We start from the raw sequence: 23,310 nt of genomic DNA, 5'->3' as shown, positions 1-23,310 counted from the left end.
CATCATTTGTAGTTCCGCCAAGTTAGCTCGGGGATCGTAAGTTGTCGGAGTATTCGATCACACTATCAAAAGATTATTGGGTATAGTAAAATTGTTATTTTAAGTATGGCATGTATAGGGAACTTGGTTATTTTGTGATATGTGTCATGCTATTTGGCCAATTTGTAAGGGCCTATGATGATGATGATTCATTTTGTAATGGCCATGTGATATGGCTTATATTTGATCATTGGATTATAATCTAATTGCCTATGCATGCGTGTGCTAGTGCCTTGATGATGTGATATGTTATTGATTGGTGAATGCATGATAAAGTGTGGACTAGATGCTAAAAGATAAGAGATTACCTAATGACTTAAAAATGACTATAAACATGAATGCATAATTTGACGTTATGGTAACAAATGCATGAAATTGGTGTGGAATGCTTCTAAATGGTGTAACAAAATGAATATGTAATAGGATGACATTAGGAAGATGTGAGAGTGCCATGGTGTGGAATATTTGAGTGCCTAAATATGTCAGTTGCATGTTATGAAATGTGTTTAAATGTATAAATGAGTGAGGGTGACTATTGGCTTGGAAAATAGCCCTTAATTGGCCCACAGAGGAAGACACACGGGTATGTGTATAAACCATATGTGACACACGGTCTACCCCATACGCGTGTTGAATGGCCATGTGTCCCCTGCACTCTAATTTTGCAAGTCAGTATGCTCAGTACTAACACACGGGCTAAGACATGGGCGTGTGTCTTGGCCGTGTGAGAGACACGGTATATCCATATGGGCGTGTACTCTGGCGATGTGAAGTTTGTACCATTTTTATGAAAAATCATTTAATTTTAATTGACCACACGGTCTGGCCACACGGCCATGTGACCCTAATTGATGCTGACCTCGTAGTCAGAGAGCTACACGGCCGGAGAACATGGGCGTGTCCCTTATTCCACACGGGTGTGTGGCACCACATTGGGGAAAATTTCCCAAACTTTTTTAAAGTCTTCGATTCAGTTCGGAATCCCTTCTGATGGTTGTTTTAGGCCTTGTAGGCCTATATTAAGGATAATTTGTGTACAAATGAATGAAGTATTTTGTTAAAGAAACATTTTATAGCCCAGTTTACATGAAAAACTGTGTATGTGTTCGGTAATACCTCGTATCCTATCTCGGTCTCGGGTACAGGTAAGGGGTGTTACATTTTATGGTATTAGAGCTATGGTTTAGTCGATTCTCGGACTAACCTAGCATATTTGAGTCTCACTATACATGTCATACGTATATATATATATATGTAAATGATAGTGTGACGACTCTTGACAATATTAAAATGTGTTTTTATATAACAAATAAATCCCGACAGAGCAGTGGTGGATGATGTAAAAAGTAACGCGCCTGCTCCAGTGGAAGGAGCAATGCCATCCAAAAGTAGGCCCTAAATTATCAGTAGAGGAGAAGGAGGCATATAGGCCTTTCTCCGCATGATTAACGCATGGTATACGGAGTTTGTTCGAATGAACCCGAACGCTCAACCTCCCCCATCTCCCCTTAATCCTTAACTCGCACATTTGATGCCTCAATATATGGATTTCATGAGATTTTCTAGGGCACCTGTTGATAAAATTTGGAAACAATGTGCCGAGAAATTTAGGGCAAATGCCAATGATGACCTTGAAAGAGTGGAGTTCTGGTTAGAAAACTCAATACGAGTATTTGATAAATTATCATGTACACCCGAGGAGTGCCTAAAAAGTGCCATATCCCTGTTGAGAGATGCAACTTATCACTAGTAGAGAACACTGGTATCTGTAATACCAACAGAGAGGGTTACTTGGGAATTCTTTCAAGAGGAATTTCGAAAGAAATACATTAGCAACAGTTCATCAAGCAGAAGCGCAAGGAATTCTTGGAATTGAAATAGGGTCGTATGACAGTTAGTGAAAATGAGAGAGAAATCATCAGACTCAGCAAATATACTTGGGAGTGCGCACCCTCCGAAGCTAAAATGTGCAGAAGATTTGAAGATGGACTCAATGAGGATATTAAGACATTAGTGGGTATTCTTGAGTTGAAAGAATTTGTGGTACTTTTTGAGCGGGCATGTAAAATTGAAGAATTGGTTAAAGAAAAGAAGAAGGCCGAGTCTGAAGCAAGAGATACAAGAAAGAGGTACATGAAATAGTCATTGCCGTCTCAGTTTAAAAAATCTAGAGAGATGTATTCTCATTCACATGTGTTGGCTAGAGATTCATACGGGAATCGTAGAAAGTAGAATTCGGGTTTTAGATCTCAAGCTACGTCCATGGCAAGTGTGGGTAACACTAAACCTTCCAAGGCTGAATGCTAGCAATGTGGTAGACGTCATTCTGGAAACTATGGGGTGAGTGAATGATCTTATTTTAGATGTGGTTCTCTACACCACTTTATTAAGGATTGTCCCTAGATGATGGAAAAAGAAAGATTTTAAAGTCCAAGACCGAGTGGCACAGCTTCTAGGGGAAGACCCTCAAGAAATGCTGGGAATGTGACCGATAGTAAAAATGTGACACGAGATATAGTAATGAGGTCTAAAGCTAGGGCTCCGGCTAGAGCCTATGCCATACGTGCATGCTAAGATGCAACTTCTTCTGATGTGATCACTGGTAAATTTTCTCTCTATGATACTAATGTTATTGCTTTGATAAACCTTGGCTCCACTCATTCGTATGTGTGTATGAAATTGGCATCTAGTATGAATATACCTGTTGAGTCTACAGAATTTATAATTAAGGTGTCTAACTCGTTAGGAAAGCATGTGATAGTTGATAAAGTATGTAAGAAATGTCATTTGACGGTTAAAGATCATTATTTTCTGGTCGACTTGATGCTGCTGCCATTTGACGAATTTGATATCATACTGGGCATGGATTGGTTGACACTACATGACGCTATAGTGAATTGTAGACAGAAAGTTATGGAATTGAAATATGAAAATGATGAGATTCTTTGGGTTGAATCAGATGATGCAAATAAGTTGCCAATGATGATTTCTTCAATGATTGCTCAGAAATACATGAGAAAAGGGTATGAAGCTTATTTGGCATATATATTGAATACAAATGAATCCAAATTGAAAATCGAATCAGTACCGATTGTGTGCGAGTTTGTGGATGTATTTTTTGAGGAATTTCCAGGTTTGCCTCTAGTTAGAGAAGTTGAATTTGGTATTGAGCTAATGCTAGGTACGACACCTATCTCTATTACTCCATATAGGATGGCCCCGACTGAGTTATAAGAATTGAAGACACAGTTGTAAGAGTTGATCGACAAAGGTTTTGCAAGGCCAAGCTTTTCGCCATGGGGTGCTCTCGTATTATTCATGAAAAGAAGGACGGTTCTATGAGATTATGCATTGACTACCGGTAACTCAATAAGGTGACAATTAAAAATAAGTATCCTCTTCCAAGGATTGATGACTTGTTTGACTAGCTGAAAGGAGCAACATGGTTCTCTAAGATAGACTTGAGGTCCGGATATTACCAGTTATGCGTTAAGGAGTCAGATGTGCCTAAGACTGCCTTTAGAACAAGGTATGGCCACTACGAGTTTCCTGTTATGCTATTTGGATTAACGAATGCTCCTGCCGTATTTATGGATTTAATGAACTGAATTTTTTGGCCATATTTGGATAAGTTTGTTGTGGTGTTTATTGATGATATTCTAATTTATTCTAGAGATGAGGCAGAGCATGTTGAACACTTGAGAACTATTGTGCAGACTTTGAGGGGCAAACAGTTGTATGCTATGTTTAGTAAAAGCGAGTTTTGGCTTCGAGAGGTTCGGTTCTTAGGCCACATTGTTTCAGGAGATGGTATACGAGTTGATCCCAGTAAAATTTCTGCTATTGTGGAATGTAACTGAAGTTAGGAGCTTTTTGGGTTTAGTCGGTTATTACAGACGGTTTGTGAAAGGGTTCTCTATGATAGCTACTCCTATGACGAGACTACTTCAAAAAGATGTCAAGTTTGAATGGTCAGAAAAATGTCAGCAGAGCTTCGAGAAGTTGAAAATGTTATTGACCGAGGCCCTAGTTGTGACAGCCCAAAATTGACCCTAGTCGGAATGTGGTTTCGGGACCACAAAATCGAGGCATAAAAATAATTAAAAATTTATTTTGATGCCTATAATATGTGTGTGCTCATGTATGACATTTTATGATGATTGATTTAGTGTTATAAAGGTGAATTCCACTAGAAAGGACTTAGTAGTGAACTTTGAAAGTACGATAGGGAAATGTGTGATGACTAATTAAAGCATGCATGCAAAATAATGGACTTGCATGTCAAATTCCCCCTTTTTATAGGTGGTGGCCGGCCATGACAAGGGAGTGTGGGCTAAACATGTCATGAAACATGTTTTGTTGGTGCATTAGGGTGAAATAATAAACAAAGGTGTATGGGTGATAAAAGAATGAAAAAAAAATGTGTGTGAGTGTGGTAATCCCCCCCTTGCCGTGAGTTGAGAAAGAAGGAAGAAAAAAAAATTGTTGTGTTCATCCTTTCTCATCTTTTTGGCCGAAAATCATAAGGAGGAAGAAAGGGATTTTTGCTCCATTTTTTGGTTTAGAAGAGAACTAGAAGGAGATTTGGCCATACTTGTACCAAGATTAAGGTATGTATGAGGTTGTGTTAGGAGTTTCATGCATGTTTTGGTTGCTAACTTGATGTGCATGTTAGCCATGGTTCAAATCTTTGTTATGCCATGGAAATGGTATTTGGCCAAAGTTGTTATGGTGATAAAGCCATTGCATGCTAAGTGTGAAGCTTGATGATGATGCATGCAATGATGGATTGTCAACTCTTGAGATTTCTTTGTAGCCATCTTGAGTAAGACTTTGAGTTTTCTTTCTTGTTTAACCATGATTGAAGTTGAAAGGGGCATGATTGTGATGTATTCGGCCATGATGCATTCATGAGCATGGTTCATGCTTCTTGCATGTTAGTTAAAATTTGTGTTTTGGATGGCTATGGACACCTTGAAATTCGGCCATGCTCATATATGTATATATATGTTTGCACATGATGTTTTGGTTATGAAGTAAGTGATGAATATGTTTGTTTAAAGAAGAAGATGTTGAAGAATGATTGTGAAATTGCAAGCACATTCGGCCTAGCACACATATGAGTGCTTGATGCTATATTATAAGTTTCGAGCTACAATATGCAAAGCATTAACTAGTAAAATGCATGCTGTTTTTGTGTGGTATTAAGTGTATAATTGGCCTCAACATGGACATGTATATTCGGCCTTAGGTAGCCTATTGATGGCCTTAGCTTTTCCTTGATGCTCGAATGAATTGTATTGAATTGCTTGATGTAGTATAAAATGTGCATGACCATTGTGTATTCAAGCTAAAGGGTGGCCATATGACCATTTAAACTCCTTGTCATATTCGGCCATGAGCTAGCACAATGAGGTTTTAATAAATTGAATTTGTTTGAATTAGCTCAAGAGCTTAGAGGGCCACAATTGGACAAGGGGAAGGAAAAAGTGATCGAATAGCCGTAAAAGCCGTTCGACAACATCCGAGGTAAGTCCTCAAGAAGTGACCCTACTTGAATTATGTGAAATGAAGTATGGATGTGTATTGATTATTGATTATGTGTGTATGAGTATTTGAATGATACCCGGGCTAAGTCCCGAAGGCGATTATGCTTGTGATTATATTTGCGTTTGAGCCTTAGTAACGAAAATGAAATATGAATGTCTAATGATTATTGATGCATGTGTGCATGAGCAATTGAATGATATCCGGGCTAAATCCCGAAGACGTTTATGCTGGAAATTATATCCGGGTTAAGACCCGAAGGCAATTGTGCTAGTGGCTACATCCGGGCTAAGACCCGAAGGCATTCGTGCGAGTCATTCTATCCGGGCTAAGACCCGAAGGCATTCGTGCACGTGGTTATATCCGGTTGTATTCCGAAGAAGCTTGGGCTGGAGGTGAGTGTTGGTTGCTGTAATAAATTCAATTAGTACGCTCGAAAAGCCCAAAGAATGAGGTACGTTTATATGTGCATTGGAAAGTCGACATGTTTGAGCAACATTCGCTCAATCGACTAACGAATTTCAGCTATTGAAATGGGTTGATACTTTGTGAAAGTATATAATGATGAAGTGTGAAGTAAGAATGGTTATGTGAATGTGTATTAATGAAATGATGCATTTGGCTATGTGAATGTATTGCTTTATTTAAAGCTGATTATATTCCTTGAGACTTACTAAGCATAAAAATGCTTACCCCGTTGCTTTGGCTCTCTGTTTTATAGATTTCGCTCGATAGCAATCGGATTCGGGATCATTAAAGTCGAAGTCATCCACACTATCAACGCCTCTATTTTGGTATAAATTTTTGGTTGAACTTTGAAATGGCATGTATAGGACTACCCCTTTGTTGGTTTAAATATGCTGTGATGTATATGTGTACGGCCATGCGAAAATGGCTCGTAAAAGTGAAGTACGAATTTAGACTATTTGCGGTTTGTATATATATATATATGGTGTCATGATGTGATTATGGATTGGAAGTGGGAATGTTGGTCACATGATCAGCCATTGGTATGGTTAAAATGATCATATGTGAACCTATGTATGGCAAGACTAGTTGGTTCATGGAGACTACAAAATAGGTAAGACCTACCTTAAAAACAGATGCTGCCAGCTGCAGTGATGTGAATGTGAAAAATCACCAAAATTTGTAGGAATGGTATTAAATAGTGAATAAGCTATGTAAATGAACCTTGATGAGTCTATTTTCATATGGAAGAAACGAAATGGTCATAGGAGTTACATGTTAAGAGATATTAAAGCTATTGTGAGACAGGGCCAGAACGGTTTCTGGGTCCCCTGTCGCAACTTTAAAAATTTACTATAAATTATACAGAGAGAATTAGGAGTCATGCCTTATATGTACAGATTCCATTTTGAGTCTAGTTTCATTAGAAACAAACGGCACCAGTATTAAAGCCCTGTACAGAGAGATATTCAAGTTGTAACGCACAAAGGTCAAAGCAGTCGATCCCTGTAACATGGGTGACTTTAACTAATAAACTGTACCAATTGGCCCGACCAAAAATTCTAGAAATAAATCCATGGATGGATATATGAGTCTAAATTCAGGGAAAATTTACGAAACCAGTTTCCGAGTTTTGAAACTCAAGATATGATTTTTAAGACGACGGTGACGCAGTTTTCCAGCCTGACTGGAAATGTCAAATTGGTGGGCAAAATATGTGGACTTGGCTTGTTAACCCTCGTGTCCGACACGGCGATGGTCTCGGGTTCGGGTGTTACAATTTTATTGGTATCGAGCCACGGTTTAGTCGATTCTAGGACTACCGTGATGTGTTTGGGGTCTAGCTATACATGCCATTAAATGATGAATCGATAGTGTGGTGATTTCTGACAATTTGACTTTGTGTTTGTTATAGCAATGGATCCCGATCCCAACCGAGCGATAGCTGATGATGTGGAGAGTGTGGCGCCTACTCCCGCGTAAGGGACAGCGCCGGGGGACTCTCAACCTATGGCCAGCAATCCGAATGATGAGGCTAGGCAAGCCTTTTATAGTGTGATGAATGAATGGTTTAACCAATACATTCGAACTAACACGGCTGTTCCACAACCTCCATTCCCGACAAATGCAACCCCCGCACCTACAATACCTCCGGTAACTGACCAAATAAGGTCAAGTAAGCCCCCAGTCGATAGGATTCGAAAACATGGGGCCACTGAATTTAAAGCTACGGATGATGATGATGCCGAGCGAGCTGAATTTTGGTTGGACAACACTATCCGGGTGCTCGATGAGCTATCTTGTACACCCGATGAGTGCTTAAAATGTACCATCTCCTTGCTACGTGAGTCCGCCTACTATTGGTGGAGTACTCTGACTTCTGTGGTGCCTAGAGAGCAAGTGACTTGGGAATTCTTTCAAACCGAGTTTCGAAAAAAGTATATCAGTCAGAGATTCATCGACCAAAAGCGAAGGGAATTCCTTGATCTTAAGCAAGGTTCTATGTCGATTCGACTATGAGCGAAAATTTGTGAGGCTTAGCCGACACGCGAGAATGCATTTCGTCCGAAGCTATTATGTGTGGCGCGCCGAGGATGGGCTGAATGATGATATAAGGATGTTCGTTGGCATTCTCGAAATCGAGAGTTCGTAGTACTTGTTGAGCGAGCTTGTAAAGTAGAAGAGCTTAGAAAGGAGAAACAAAAAGTTGATGTGGGAACCGGAGAATTCCGAAAGAGGTCCTCGGAAAGTCTCTTCAACAGGCATCGAAGAGATTTCGAGATGATGTGAGCCGGTCTAGAGGCATTTTGGGCTTTTCTAGACGAGGACGCGATCGACCCCTGTGACCACGAGTCACTTGATCGCCGATGGTGGAAATGATCGCCGAGAGAGGCGGAGTGTCTACATTGTGGCAAATGGCATTCGGGAGCTGTTGGTTTCGTGATCGCTCCTGCTATAAGTGTGGATCGGCCGACCACTTTATGAAGGATTGCCCGAGGATGCTTGAGCAGAATGTAAGTCGAGTGGAAACCCGGTGCTACCATCGCCGAGGTAGGCCACCTAGAAATATGGGCAATGTCGATTGGCGGTCGAGAGGATCTAGAGATGCTACCATCGATCCGAGGCTCGTGCTCTGCGAAGACTTATGCCATATGCGCACGTGAGGATCTTGCCTCTCCGGATGTCATTCGGTACTTTCACTCTTTTCAATACTAATGTGATTGCTTTGATTGACCCGGTTCTACTCATTCTTATATATGTGAAACCTTAGCATCCAAAGAAGACTTTGCCTATTGAGTCTCTCGAGTTTGTAATTCGGTGTCAAACCCTTGGGTCATTACGTGCTTGTCAACAAAGTGTGCAAGAAAAGTCCCCTAGTGTTCCGAGGTTCTTGTTTTCCGCGGACTTGATGCTTTTGCCGTTCGATGAATTGACGTTATTCTTGGTTTGGATTGGTTGACCATGCACGATGCGGTTGTAAATTGTAAAAGCAAGACTATCGATTTGAGGTCTTGCGAATAATGAGATAATTCGGGTTGAGTCTGAGACTTAAAAGGGTTGCCACCGCAATATCGCAATGTTGGCCGAAAATATGTAAGAAAAGGGTGCGGCGTACCTTGCATCGTGCTTTCGATGACAAGGAATCGAAAAGAAACCGAATCTGTGCCCGTGGTTTGTGAATACCGGATGTTTTCTGAAGAATTGCCGGGTTTGCTTTGTTCGGAAATAGAATTTGGCATCGAATTGGTACTGGTACCACTCCAATTTCGATAGCTCCGTATCGTATGGCACCAACGAATTAAAGGAGTTGAAAGCTCGGTTGCAAGAATTGGTGGATAGAGGTTTTGCTCGCCGAGTTTATCGCCTTAGGGTGCGCCGGTGTTGTTCGTGAAAAGAAGGATGGAACCATGCGGTACGTGCATCGACTATCGTCGACTTAATAAAGCGACGATAAAGAACAAATATCCGTTACCACGTATCGATGACTTGTTCGATCAAGCTGAAGGAGCCTCGGTGTTCTCGAAAATAGATTTGAGATCGGGCTATTATCAATTGCGAATCCGAGATTCGGACGTACCCAAGGCGCCTTGAGCGAGATATGGTCATTATGAGTTCCTAGTGATGCCGTTTGGGCTCACTAATGCCCTACGGTATTTATGGATTTAATGAATCGGATCTTGAGGCCATATTTGGATCGATTCGTAGTCGTGTTCATTGATGACATCTTGGTCTATTCAAGAAATGAGACCGAACATCTTTGAACACCGAGGTTAGTCTTTGCAAATTTTACGGGATAAGCAATTATATGCTAAGTTCAAGCAAGTGTGAGTTCGGTTAAGAGAGGTTAGCTTCTTGGGTCATATGGTATCTGCATCGGTATTCGAGTCGACCGAATAAAATTTCAGCCATACTTAATTGGAAGCCTCAGAAATATTACCGAGGTTCGAGCTTTTTGGGGCTGCTTAGGTTATTACCGACGATTTGTAAAGGTTTCTCAACGATAGCCACGCCGATGACGGCTACTCCAAAAGGACGTTAAGTTCGAATGGACGGAGAAATGCCAAAAAGTTTCGATCAATGAAAACTTATTTGGTGAAGCCCCAATTCTAGTGCAACCCGAGTCCAAGCAAAGAGTTTGCCATCTATAGCGACGCCTCCCTACTTGGGTTAGGTTGTGTATTGATGCAAGAAGGTCGAGTTGTGGCCTATCGTCGAGGCAATTAAAGCCACACGAGAAAAATTATCCGACCCATGATCTCGAATTAGTCGCCATCGAATTCGCCTTAAAGATTTGGCGACATTACTTATTTGGTGAGAAGTGCCATGTGTATTTCGGATCACAAAAGTCTCAAATATTTGATGACCCAAAGAGACTTAAATCTGCGACAAAGACGTTGGCTCGAATGTTAAAGGATTATGAGTGGTCATTGACTATCACCGGGAAAGGCGAATGTGGTTGCGGATGCCTTGAGTCGTAAATCCTTATTCACTTCTACGAGCGATGAATGTGCACTTGTCTTCGATCCGACGGTGTGTTAGTGGCTGAATTGAAAGCCAAACCATTATTGACACATCAAATTCGAGAAGCTCGAGAAAGTCGACGACGAGTTGGTGCAAAGAAATTTGAGTGTGTTCCGAACAAGGACTCGAATTTCAAATCGATGATGACGATTGTTTGAGGTTCAAAAGTCGTCGTGTGTTCCAAAGAATTGAACTCATTTCGATAATTCGAATGAAGCCCATTGTAGCGAATGGCAATCCACCCGGGAGTACGAAGATGTACAATGATTTGAAAGCGTCGGTTTTGGTGGCATGGTATGAAACGAGACATCTCCGACTTTGTTTCGAGATGTTTAATATGTCAACAAGTGAAAGCGGAAGATCAAGTGCCGTCAGGATTACTTCAGCCAATCACGATACCCGAGTGGAAATGGGATCGAGTCACAATGGACTTTGTATCCGGACTGCCATTGTCAGCAAGTAAGAAGGATGCGGTTTGGGTCGTGGTAGATAGATTGACTAAGTCGACTCACTTTGTCCCCGTACGTACGGATTTTTCAATGGACAAATTAGCCGAATTGTACGTTTCTCAGATTGTGAGATTACACGGGGTGCCTATTTCCATCGTGTCGGATAGAGATCCGAGATTTACCTCGCGATTTTGGAAAAAGTTGCAAGAAGCTTTGGGTACCAAGTTGCATTTCAGACCGCCTTTCACCCCAAACCGATGGTCAATTCGAGCGGATAATTCGGATACTTGAGGATATGTTAAGATGTTGCGTCCTCGAGTTTAGTGGTTCATGGGAAGCGGTATTTGCCGTTGATTGAATTCGCTTACAACAACGACTTTCAATCAAGTATTAAGATGGCACCCTACGAGGCCTTGTGCGGTCGTAAATGCCGTACACCATTGTTTTGGTGAGCTTGGTGAAAGCAAGATTTTCGGGTGGATTTGATTAGAGATCTTTGAGCAGAAAGTGAAAGTAATCCGTGAAAGTCGAAGATAGCCTCCGATCGTCGAAGTCGTACGCGGATCTGAAGCGTAAGGATATCGAGTATCAGGTGGGTGATAGTGTTTCTCAAGGTATCGCCTTGGAAAAAGATGCTCAGATTCGGCCGTAAGGGCAAGTTGAGCCCAAGGTTCATTGGGCCATATGAGATATTCGAGCGAGTCGGTCCAGTGGCATATCGTTTGATTTTGCCCCCTGAACTCGAAAAGGTTCACAATGTCTTTCACGTTTCGATGCTTCGACGCTATAGATCCGATCCATCGCACGTGATTAGTCCATCAGAAATTGAAATTCAAGCTAATATGAGTTATGAGGAAGAACCGATTTGTATCCTATCACGAGAAGTGAAAGAGTTGCGAAACAAGCGGGTTCCGCTAGTGAAAGTGTTATGGCTCAAGCACGGGATAGAAGAAGCTACTTGGGAGACCGAGAACTCTATGAAAGAGCGATATCCAAACCTATTTACCGGTAAGATTTTCGGGGACGAAAATTTCTTAAGTGGGGGAGAGTTGTGACAGCCCAAAATTGACCCTAGTCGGAATGTGGTTTTGGGACCACAAAACCGAGGCATAAAAATAATTAAAAATTTATTTTGATGCCTATAATATGTGTGTGCTCATGTATGACATTTTATGATGATTGATTTAGTGTTATAAAGGTGAATTCCACTAGAAAGGACTTAGTAGTGAACTTTGAAAGTACGATAGGGAAATGTGTGATGACTAATTAAAGCATGCATGCAAAATAATGGACTTGCATGTCAAATTCCCCCTTTTATAGGTGGTGGCCGGCCATGACAAGGGAGTGTGGGCTAAACATGTCATGAAACATGTTTTGTTGGTGCATTAGGGTGAAATAATAAACAAAGGTGTATGGGTGATAAAAGAATGAAAAAAAATGTGTGTGAGTGTGGTAATCCCCCCCTTGCCGTGAGTTGAGAAAGAAGGAAGAAAAAAATTGTTGTGTTCATCCTTTCTCATCTTTTGGCCGAAAATCATAAGGAGGAAGAAAGGGATTTTTGCTCCATTTTTTGGTTTAGAAGAGAACTAGAAGGAGATTTGGCCATACTTGTACCAAGATTAAGGTATGTATGAGGTTGTGTTAGGAGTTTCATGCATGTTTTGGTTGCTAACTTGATGTGCATGTTAGCCATGGTTCAAATCTTTGTTATGCCATGGAAATGGTATTTGGCCAAAGTTGTTATGGTGATAAAGCCATTGCATGCTAAGTGTGAAGCTTGATGATGATGCATGCAATGATGGATTGTCAACTCTTGAGATTTCTTTGTAGCCATCTTGAGTAAGACTTTGAGTTTTCTTTTTTTTGTTTAACCATGATTGAAGTTGAAAGGGGCATGATTGTGATGTATTCGGCCATGATGCATTCATGAGCATGGTTCATGCTTCTGTCATGTTAGTTAAAATTTGTGTTTTGGATGGCTATGGACACCTTGAAATTCGGCCATGCTCATATATGTATATATATGTTTGCACATGATGTTTTGGTTATGAAGTAAGTGATGAATATGTTTGTTTAAAGAAGAAGATGTTGAAGAATGATTGTGAAATTGCAAGCACATTCGGCCTAGCACACATATGAGTGCTTGATGCTATATTATAAGTTTCGAGCTACAATATGCAAAGCATTAACTAGTAAAATGCATGCTGTTTTTGTGTGGTATTAAGTGCATAATTGGCCTCAACATGGACATGTATATTCGGCCTTAGGTAGCCTATTGATGGCCTTAGCTTTTCCTTGATGCTCGAATGAATTGTATTGAATTGCTTGATGTAGTATAAAATGTGCATGACCATTGTGTATTCAAGCTAAAGGGTGGCCATATGACCATTTAAACTCCTTGTCATATTCGGCCATGAGCTAGCACAATGAGGTTTTAATAAATTGAATTTGTTTGAATTAGCTCAAGAGCTTAGAGGGCCACAATTGGACAAGGGGAAGGAAAAAGTGATCGAATAGCCGTAAAAGCCGTTCGACAACATCCGAGGTAAGTCCTCAAGAAGTGACCCTACTTGAATTATGTGAAATGAAGTATGGATGTGTATTGATTATTGATTATGTGTGTATGAGTATTTGAATGATACCGGGCTAAGTCCCAAGGCGATTATGCTTGTGATTATATTTGCGTTTGAGCCTTAGTAACGAAAATGAAATATGAATGTCTAATGATTATTGATGCATGTGTGCATGAGCAATTGAATGATATCCGGCTAAATCAAGACGTTTATGCTGGAAATTATATCCGGTTAAGACCGAAGGCAATTGTGCTGGTGGCTACATCCGGCTAAGACCAAGGCATTCGTATGCGAGTCATTCTATCCGGGCTAAGACCCGAAGGCATTCGTGCACGTGGTTATATCCGGTTGTATTCCGAAGAAGCTTGGGCTGGAGGTGAGTGTTGGTTGCTGTAATAAATTCAATTAGTACGCTCGAAAAGCCCAAAGAATGAGGTACGTTTATATGTGCATTGGAAAGTCGACATGTTTGAGCAACATTCGCTCAATCGACTAACGAATTTCAGCTATTGAAATGGGTTGATACTTTGTGAAAGTATATAATGATGAAGTGTGAAGTAAGAATGGTTATGTGAATGTGTATTAATGAAATGATGCATTTGGCTATGTGAATGTATTGCTTTATTTAAAGCTGATTATATTCCTTGAGACTTACTAAGCATAAAAATGCTTACCCGTTGCTTTGGCTCTCTGTTTTATAGATTTCGCCGATAGCAATCGGATTCGGGATCATTAAAGTCAAGTCATCCACACTATCAACGCCTCTATTTTGGTATAAATTTTGGTTGAACTTTGAAATGGCATGTATAGGACTACCCTTTGTTGGTTTAAATATCTGTGATGTATATGTGTACGGCCATGCGAAAATGGCTCGTAAAAGTGAAGTATGAATTTAGACTATTTGCGGTTTGTATATATATATATGGTGTCATGATGTGATTATGGATTGAAGTGGGAATGTTGGTCACATGATCAGCCATTGGTATGGTTAAAATGATCATATGTGAACCTATGTATGGCAAGACTAGTTGGTTCATGGAGACTACAAAATAGGTAAGACCTACCTTAAAACAGATGCTGCCAGCTGCAGTGACGTGAATGTGAAAAATCACCAAAATTTGTAGGAATGGTATTAAATAGTGAATAAGCTATGTAAATGAACCTTGATGAGTCTATTTTCATATGGAAGAAACGAAATGGTCATAGGAGTTACATGTTAAGAGATATTAAAACTATTGTGAGACAGGGCCAGAACGGTTTCTGGGTCCCCTGTCGCAACTTTAAAAATTTACTATAAATTATCCAGAAAGAATTAGGAGTCATGCCTTATATGTACAGATTCCATTTTGAGTCTAGTTTCATTAGAAACAAACGGCACCAGTATTAAATCCCTGTACAGAGAGATATTCAAGTTGTAACGCGCGAAGGTCAAAGTAGTCGATCCCTGTAACATGGGTGACTTTAACTAATAAACTGTACCAATTGGCCAGACCAAAAATTCTAGAAATAAATCCATGGATGGATATATGAGTCTAAATTCAGGGAAAATTTACGAAACCAGTTTCCGAGTTTTGAAACTCGAGATATGATTTTTAAGGCGACGGTGACGCGGTTTTCCAGCCTGACTGGAAATGTCAAATTGGTGGGCAAAATATGTGGACTTGGCTTGTTAACCCCTCGTGTCCGACACCGGCGATGGTCTCGGGTTCGGGGTGTTACACTAGTGTTAGTACAACCGGAATCAGGGAAAGAATTTTTGATTTATAGTGATGCGTCCTTAAACAGACTAGGTTGTGTTCTTATGCAAGAAGGCAAGGTAGTAGCTTATGCTTCGAGGCAACTGAAGCCCCATGAGAAAAATTATCCTACACATGGCCTAGAATTAGCTGCCATTGTATTTGCATTGAAGATTTGGTGACATTACCTATTCGGGGAAAAATGTCATGTCTATACAGACCATAAAAGTCTTAAGTATCTGATGACCCAAAAGGACCTAAATTTGAGGCAACAAAGATGGTTTGAATTGTTAAAAGACTATGAGCTTGTAATTGATTATCACCTCGGTAAAGCAAATGTGGTTGCCGATGCCTTGAGCAGAAAGTCTTTATTTGCTTTGAGAGCTATGAACGCACAACTAACCCTATCTCATGATGGTGTTACTCTAGCAGAGTTAAGAGCTAGACCAACTTTTTCTTCAACAGATTTGTGATGCTCAGGAAGCTGATAAAGGGTTACAAGCTAAGAAAGCTCAATGTGATTTGAGCAGTGAATCAAATTTCCCAAGAGATTTTGATGGTTGTCTAAGATTCTGTGGAAGGATTTGTGTCCCGAAGGATGCTGAGTTTATTTGAAAAATTTTGCATGAGGCCCATAAACGGAGGTATGTCAGTTGACCCAGGTAGCACGAAAATGTACAATAATTTTAAAAAATTATATTGGTGAAACGGTATAAAAGGATATATATCTAAATTTGTATCGAAATTCTTGATTTGTCAACAAGTAAAGGTCAAACACTAGGTACCTTCAGGTTTACTCCAGCCTATTTTAGTTCCTGAATGGAAATGGGACCGAATCACTATGGACTTTGTTATAGGCTTACCGTTGACACCAAGAAAGAAAGATGTCGTATGGGTTGTGGTTGACAGATTGACGAAATCGGCTCATTTTATACCGGTACGCGTTGATTATTCACTTGATAAGTCAGCCAAATTGTATATTTCTGAGATTGTGAGACTTCACAGAGTACCTTTATCGATTATTTCGAATAAAGATTCGAGGTTCACTTCGCGATTTTAGAAGAAATTACAAGAAGTTTTGGGTACAAAGCTGAGTTTTAGTACCGCTTTTCAATCCGAGAGAGTAATTAGATACTTGAAGATATGCTCAGGTATTGTGTTCTTGAATTCCAAGGTAGTTGGGAAAAGTACTTACCTTTGGTTGAATTTGACTATAACAACAATTATTAGACGAGTTTGAAAATGGCACCCTATGAGGCATTGTATGGATGTAAATGTCATACATCGTTGTATTGGACTGAACTTAAGGAGAACAAGATTCATGGAATAGATTTGATTAAGGAAACCGAAGAAAAGGTGAAAGAAATTCATGATTGTTTAAAAGCGGCATCAGAAAGACAAAAGTTGTACGCGGGCTTGAAGAGAAAGGAAATTGAGTATCAGGTCAGTGATAAAGTATTTCTGAAAGTGTCTCCGTGGAAAAAGGTTTTGAGATTCGGTAGAAAAGGCAAGTTGAGTCCTCGTTCTATAGGACCGTATGAGATTACAAAAAGAATAGGGCCTGTTGCATATCGATTGGCCTTACCGACTGAGCTAGAAAAGATTCACGATGTTTTTCATGTATCCATGTTGCCTCGACATAGATCCGATCCTTCTCATGTGATTGTACTGACAGAGGTTAAAATCAGACCGGATATGACTTATGTGAGGAACCAGTTAAGATTTTGGCTCGGGAAGTTAAGCAATTAAGAAACAAAAGTGTTGCTCTTGTGAAAGTTTTATGGCAAAGACATGGGGTTGAAGAGAGGAAACAATACCCAAACCTTTTTACCGATAAGATTTTCGGGGACGAAAATCCTTAAAGAGGGGGAGAGTTGTAACATCCTGAATTAGGGTCTAGTCGGAATAGTGGTTTCAAGACCATAAATTTGAGATAGAAAAAATTATTATATGATTCCTATGAGGTTTATGTTATGAATGCATTCTTATGTGAAAGTTTCATGAAGGAATTTTATGCATAAAATGTCTCATTGAATTTTAGGGACCAAATTGAATAAGATGCAAAACTTTCATTTTAGAAGCTTTAAGCATGAAATTGCTTTAGATTATGAATTAGAAGGTCCCAATTAGCAATTTGACCAATTTTTATAATTTTGGACAAAAATAGACATGCATAGGAAAAATTTGAAAGAAAAACCCTAAGGGTATTTTGGTCATTTGGTAATTAAAAGAATAAAAAGGGAAAAATAAGTCAAAATTTTGTGTCCATCTTCTTCTTCCATTGCCGAAAATTGCAAGACGCCATAGCTAGGGTTTGTTCAGTATTTCCAAGCTTGATTGTAAGTGCTCTCTAGCCTCGTTTTTAATGTTCTTTGTATTTTTGAAGTCCTTGAAGCATGATCTACCCATTTCTAGCTATATTTTGAGCTAGGGTTCATGTATGAAATTTGACCCATGTGTAACATGCATGTATGTTGATGATTAATGGAGGAATATGAATATTTGATATATGATAAACATCTTTTACTAAGTGATTTTTAATGAAAACACAGAAAAAGGGGACTTATTTGTAAAAGTGTAAAAGTAAGTAGTGATAATGTGAAATAAAGGAAAATATGGGCTGATATGAGCATATTAAAGGTTCGACTAGGCTTGGGTAACAAAGAAAATACATGCATTTCATTTTACGAGCCTAGGGACTAAACCGTAAATAAATGACAAGTTAGGGGTAAGAAGGTAATTTTACCAAGGCATGAATTGTGGATTGATTTGAATAATGTGATTAATAAACAAGTTAAATTTGGCATTATAGATCAAGAAAAACGTGAACCGGGTCTTGATCAAGGGAAGAATAAAGTATACAACGATTAGGCTTGATTATCATCATTTTTGTACCGAGGTAAGTACATATGCAAATAATGTAATGTTGTAGTACATTTTAATGTATTGACATTGTATGATAAATATTTTGTTGTTATTATGAATGTTATGCATACGGATGGTTATGAAAGCATGAGTACGGTTATGGTCGTTATCCACGACGTCACGAGCAAGTGCGATAAAGGTACCATATGCAAGGGAGAACAAAAATCCCGTTTGTACCTTAGGAATAGTTTAGGATACAAGTGACATGTCACTAGGAATTAAAAATTTTGAACTCGTTGAGTGGTCCGGGTTTGTGATATATGTGGCATCTGAGCTCGTTGAGAGGTCCGAGTTCATTATGGATGCGAGCATCTGAACTCGTTGAGTGGTTCGAGTTCATAATGGATGCGATACATGTGATTAAGTTCCAGGCAATGGTCTTGTGTGTCCTATCGGTGGCTAGGTAATCTTTGAGTGGTCAGATACCTGACAGCTTTTGTGAGCAGCACGTGTAGTTACACCTTGACCGATAGCTTTTATGAGTAAGCCCGTGAGTAGCTCCATTGCGAGCGTTGCATGTTATGTGGTAGCTTTGGCTACGTATATATATGTGGCATTTATGTACGAATTTTTGCGTATCCAATAGTATTCCGAGTGTTCAACGGATATTATAATGAATAATGCAATGAAAGTCTTGAGGAGGGCACGATAAAGAGGTATGGTTATATGATATACTACGATGAGTACAAGTATGTATGCTAAACCTATGAATAATGCCTTGGTAAAGAACGATTCATGATGAGAAAGTATATATATATATATATGTGTGTGTGTGTGTGTGTGTGTGTGTGTACATGTGATAAGTAAGCCCAAAAGTTTTGAATGATGAATAATCTTATGTATATGTTGATATGTCCTTATATATTGATTGCTTACTACTATTGCATATTATTTGCATGTGGACTTACTAAGCTTTAATGCTTACCCCATTTCCTTTCCATCATTTGTAGTTCCGCCAAGCTAGCTCGGGGATCGGAAGTTATCGGAGCATTTGATCACACTATCAAAAGATTATTGGGTATAGTGAAATTGTTATTTTGAGTATGGCATGTATAGGGAACTTGGTTATTTTGTGATATGTTTCATGCTATTTGGCCAATTTGTAAGGGCCTATGATGATGATGATTTATTTTGTAATGGCAATGTGATATGGCTTATATTTGATCATTGGGTTGTAATCTAATTGCCCATGCATGCGTGTGCTAGTGCCTTGATGATGTGATATGTTGTTGATTGGTGAATGCATGATAAAGAATGGACTAGATGCTAAAAGATAAGGGATTACCTAATGACTTAAAAATAACTATAAACATGAATGCATAATTTGACGTTATGGTAACAAATGCATGAAATTGGTGTGGAATGCTTCTAAATGGTGTAACAAAATGAATGTGCAATAGGATGACATTAGGAAGATGTGAGAGTGCCATGGTGTGGAATATTTGAGTGCCTAAATATGTCATGTTGCATGTTATGAAATGTGTTTAAATGTATAAATGAGTAAGGGTGACTATTGCCTTGGAAATTAGCCCTTAATTGGCCCACACGGGCAGACACACGGTATGTGTCTAGACCGTGTGTCACACACGGTCTACCCCATGGGCTTGTTGAATGGTCGTGTGTCCCCTGCACCCTAATTTTTCAAGTCAGTATGCTCAGTAGTAAACACACAGGCTAAGACACGGGCGTGTGTCTTGGTCACGTGAGAGACACGGCCTACCCATATGGGCGTGTACTTTAGCCGTGTGAAGTTTGCACCATTTTTATGAAAAATCATTTAATTTTAATTGACCACACGGTCTGGCCAAACGGGCTAGTGGCACGGCCGTGTGACCCTAATTGATTTTGACTTCATAGTTAGAGAGCTACATGGCTGGAGTACACGGGCGTGTCCCTCATTCCATACGGGCGTATGGCACCGTATTGGGGAAAATTTCCCAAACTTTTCTAAAGTCTTTGATTCAGTCCTGAATCCCTTCTGATAGTTGTTTTGGGCCTCATAGCCCTATATTAAGGACAATTTGTGTACGAATGAATAAAGTTTTTTTTAAAGAAAAATTTTATAGCCTAGTTTTTCATGAAAAACTATGTATGTGTTCGGTAATTCCTCGTATCCTATCTCGGTCTCGGGTACGGTAAAGGGTGTTACATGAACACCCAAATAATTTTCTCCCTTTGTTCTTTGGAGTATTCGTGTTGCAAACGGGTGCCCTTAAACTGCAATGGCAGTACACAATACTTTTCTGTGCACTTGATTTTTTGTTCGTAGAAGAAGACTTGGTGGAGACTTGAAGGAAATGGAAAACGAAGAAGAGGAAAGAAAAAAAAAAGAGAAAAGAAAGGGGAAAATTTAAGAGATGACCAAAACTAGAAAAAAGAGAGAGATGCAAGATGCAAGATGTTGAAAATTGTTGAAAAAGCAGAAAAAGAAAAAGAAAAAGAAAATGGCAAAGTAGACGATGCAGAGAGAAAACGAAAGAAAAAGAAATGTTGAAAAAGATGGTGAAAAATGATGGAAAATTAATGAAATATAACTTTAAAGGAAAATTAAAAAAAAATCAAAGCGGTCAGGTCAGCAGAATAAAAAAATAGGTCAAATGAGGTTCCCAGATTGCGACAGATAGCAGCACGCGATTGACCAACGCTACCACGTTAGTAAAATTTAAACGATGTTAGGCTCAAGTACTAAACCAATGGACAGGAAAAAAGTTCAGGTACCAATTTGGGACAAAAAAAAACCATAGGTACCAATCTGGGAGAAGTGGACAAGTTCAGGTACTAATCTTATATTTTTTCCTAAAAATAATTACAATCGGATAGTTTATCCATTCGCAATCTGCATTTATTCATTCGCAATCAAAGATCTGATTTATTCTTTGAAGTTTTAAATGCAAGATGTAAAGATTTTAGGAAGTTTTATTTAATATTTCATATTTAGATTAATTTTAATTCATGGTATATTATGATTGATTTGATTAAATTATTTTATTTGTTGGTTTTTTAGGGATAATGAAAGATTTGATCTCAGATTGATTTTGATTTTAAGCTTTGATTTATTAGGCAAATTTTAGATTGCTAAGGAACTTCAACAATTTTTTAATTGAGGTATGATTTTTTATTTGTTTTAAATATGATATAATTATTAAATTAAATTTTAAATATTGATGGGTTCATAAGGTTTATTAATGAACCTTCAAAATATATTATTTTCAAATGATTTTATAATATCTTATAATATTTAAAAAATGTCGTATAGTAATATTCTTTTAATATTTTAAAAGCATGGGTTCGGTATAAATATATTAATATAATGTTGTTTTATATTTGAGTATATATGGTAATTTTGTTTGGATTATCACAACAATTCTTTGATTGTTTAAAAATATATATTGGTTGTTGACTCTAACATAAGTTTTTAAAATATTGGTCCTCTTTAAAGAAAAAGTTAAAAGAATTATGGGGACGTTTAGAAGTCCATCCTATTAGATTTGTTGCATTCCCCGAAGTGAATACAAGCTTAAAAAAATTAAGGATATACTCATGGATGTGACAAGTGGCATAATAATTGTTGGAATTATACAACTGCAAAATGAAACAGTTAGCGTTGACAGGAAACCAAACATAGTGTAAATGAATAACGCAATCAATGTACCTTGGAAGAACCACTGCCTTAGAAGCAAATTCGCCTTAATTAGTGTAATCATATAGTGGACGTCACCTCCAAGATTAACACAGTACTTCAATATTCATACACTCGAATAAAGAAGATGGAACACAATTGGTATGTTTCTTCTCGAAAGGAAACGAAAATGAAGAAAAAAAAGCAATTGGTTGAAAATCTGATCGGAAAATAAATTGGAAGAAAACTGGAAAGACCACACTAGGTTTAATTCCTAAGAAAGATTGGAGGGGTCACAGATGGTCTCGCTTAAAACTTAAACTCTTAGATAGAATTTCCCTCTCGTGTAATTTCGTAGAACACTAGTTAAAGAACAAAATGATGATCGAAGTTGTTTTTCTCTATTGTGTTCTATGAAAAATGAGGAGAATGACCTCCTATTTATATTGTTTTTTGAAGGGGTAAAACAGTAAATTTGTAGAGTTAGCTTCCTAAAAAATCTCAATAGTTAGATTCTAATTCTGTCAAATTGTATCTGCTTAATTTTTTTTTTCAATTTCTTTGCATTACCAACATTCCCCCATTAATGCAAAATAATTTTTGTAAACATGAAAAAAAAGGTAAAACGTGAAAAGAGCAACAATGAAATTAGTCACTTAAGCATTATTATCTTGTGGATTTGAACTAGTATGTAATGAAATGAGTGATTCTTCTCTTTAACAAGTGAACGAACCTTGACCTCGTTAAGATAGGGCTTAACTCTTGACACACGACTAATATCAAATCTAATTGATGTTCCGCGATAGATCAACAAGTTTTAGCCAATAAATTTCAGGATGTTGGTAAGCGCTCTAAAAAGACTACCCAATGTCTTTCATAGAAGGTGGCTAGTCCTTTACACTTACGTAGGTAATTTCATCAAGTCTATCTCAATATAGACCACCCGAATTAGAACTATAAAATCATTAAGAGCATTTATTAAGCTCATTCCCTCAGATTAAAATTCAGTGAATTCATCAAGTCCGTCTCAATAAAACCACCCAAACTTTAGGATATGAGCTCATTAAGAGTAAGAAACTTAACCTCACATGTCAGTGAATTCATCAAGTCCGTCTCAATAGGATCACTCAAACTTTGGGATATGAGTTCATTAAGAGTAAGAAACTCAACCTCATATGTCGGTGAATTCATCAAGTCCGTCTCAATAGGACTACCCAAACTTTGGGCTATGAATTCATTAAGAGTAATAACTCAATCTTATGCATGTGCATTGTTTGCCATAAGGATAGGTAAAATGTACATTATAAGTCTTTCCATGGTTTTGTTTGACTACATTGAACTTAGAAAACTAAGTTGGGTATCCATTATGAATTCCTTAACCACTAGGCTTAAGATCCATCCCCCTCGACGAATCAAGAACCATTTTATACTTA

Source organism: Gossypium arboreum, chromosome 10 (genome assembly GCF_025698485.1).
Source record: "Gossypium arboreum isolate Shixiya-1 chromosome 10, ASM2569848v2, whole genome shotgun sequence".
NCBI classification, from domain to species: domain Eukaryota; kingdom Viridiplantae; phylum Streptophyta; class Magnoliopsida; order Malvales; family Malvaceae; genus Gossypium; species Gossypium arboreum.
The sequence above is the reverse complement of the archived record's forward strand: the minus strand, read 5'-3'. Positions refer to the sequence as shown.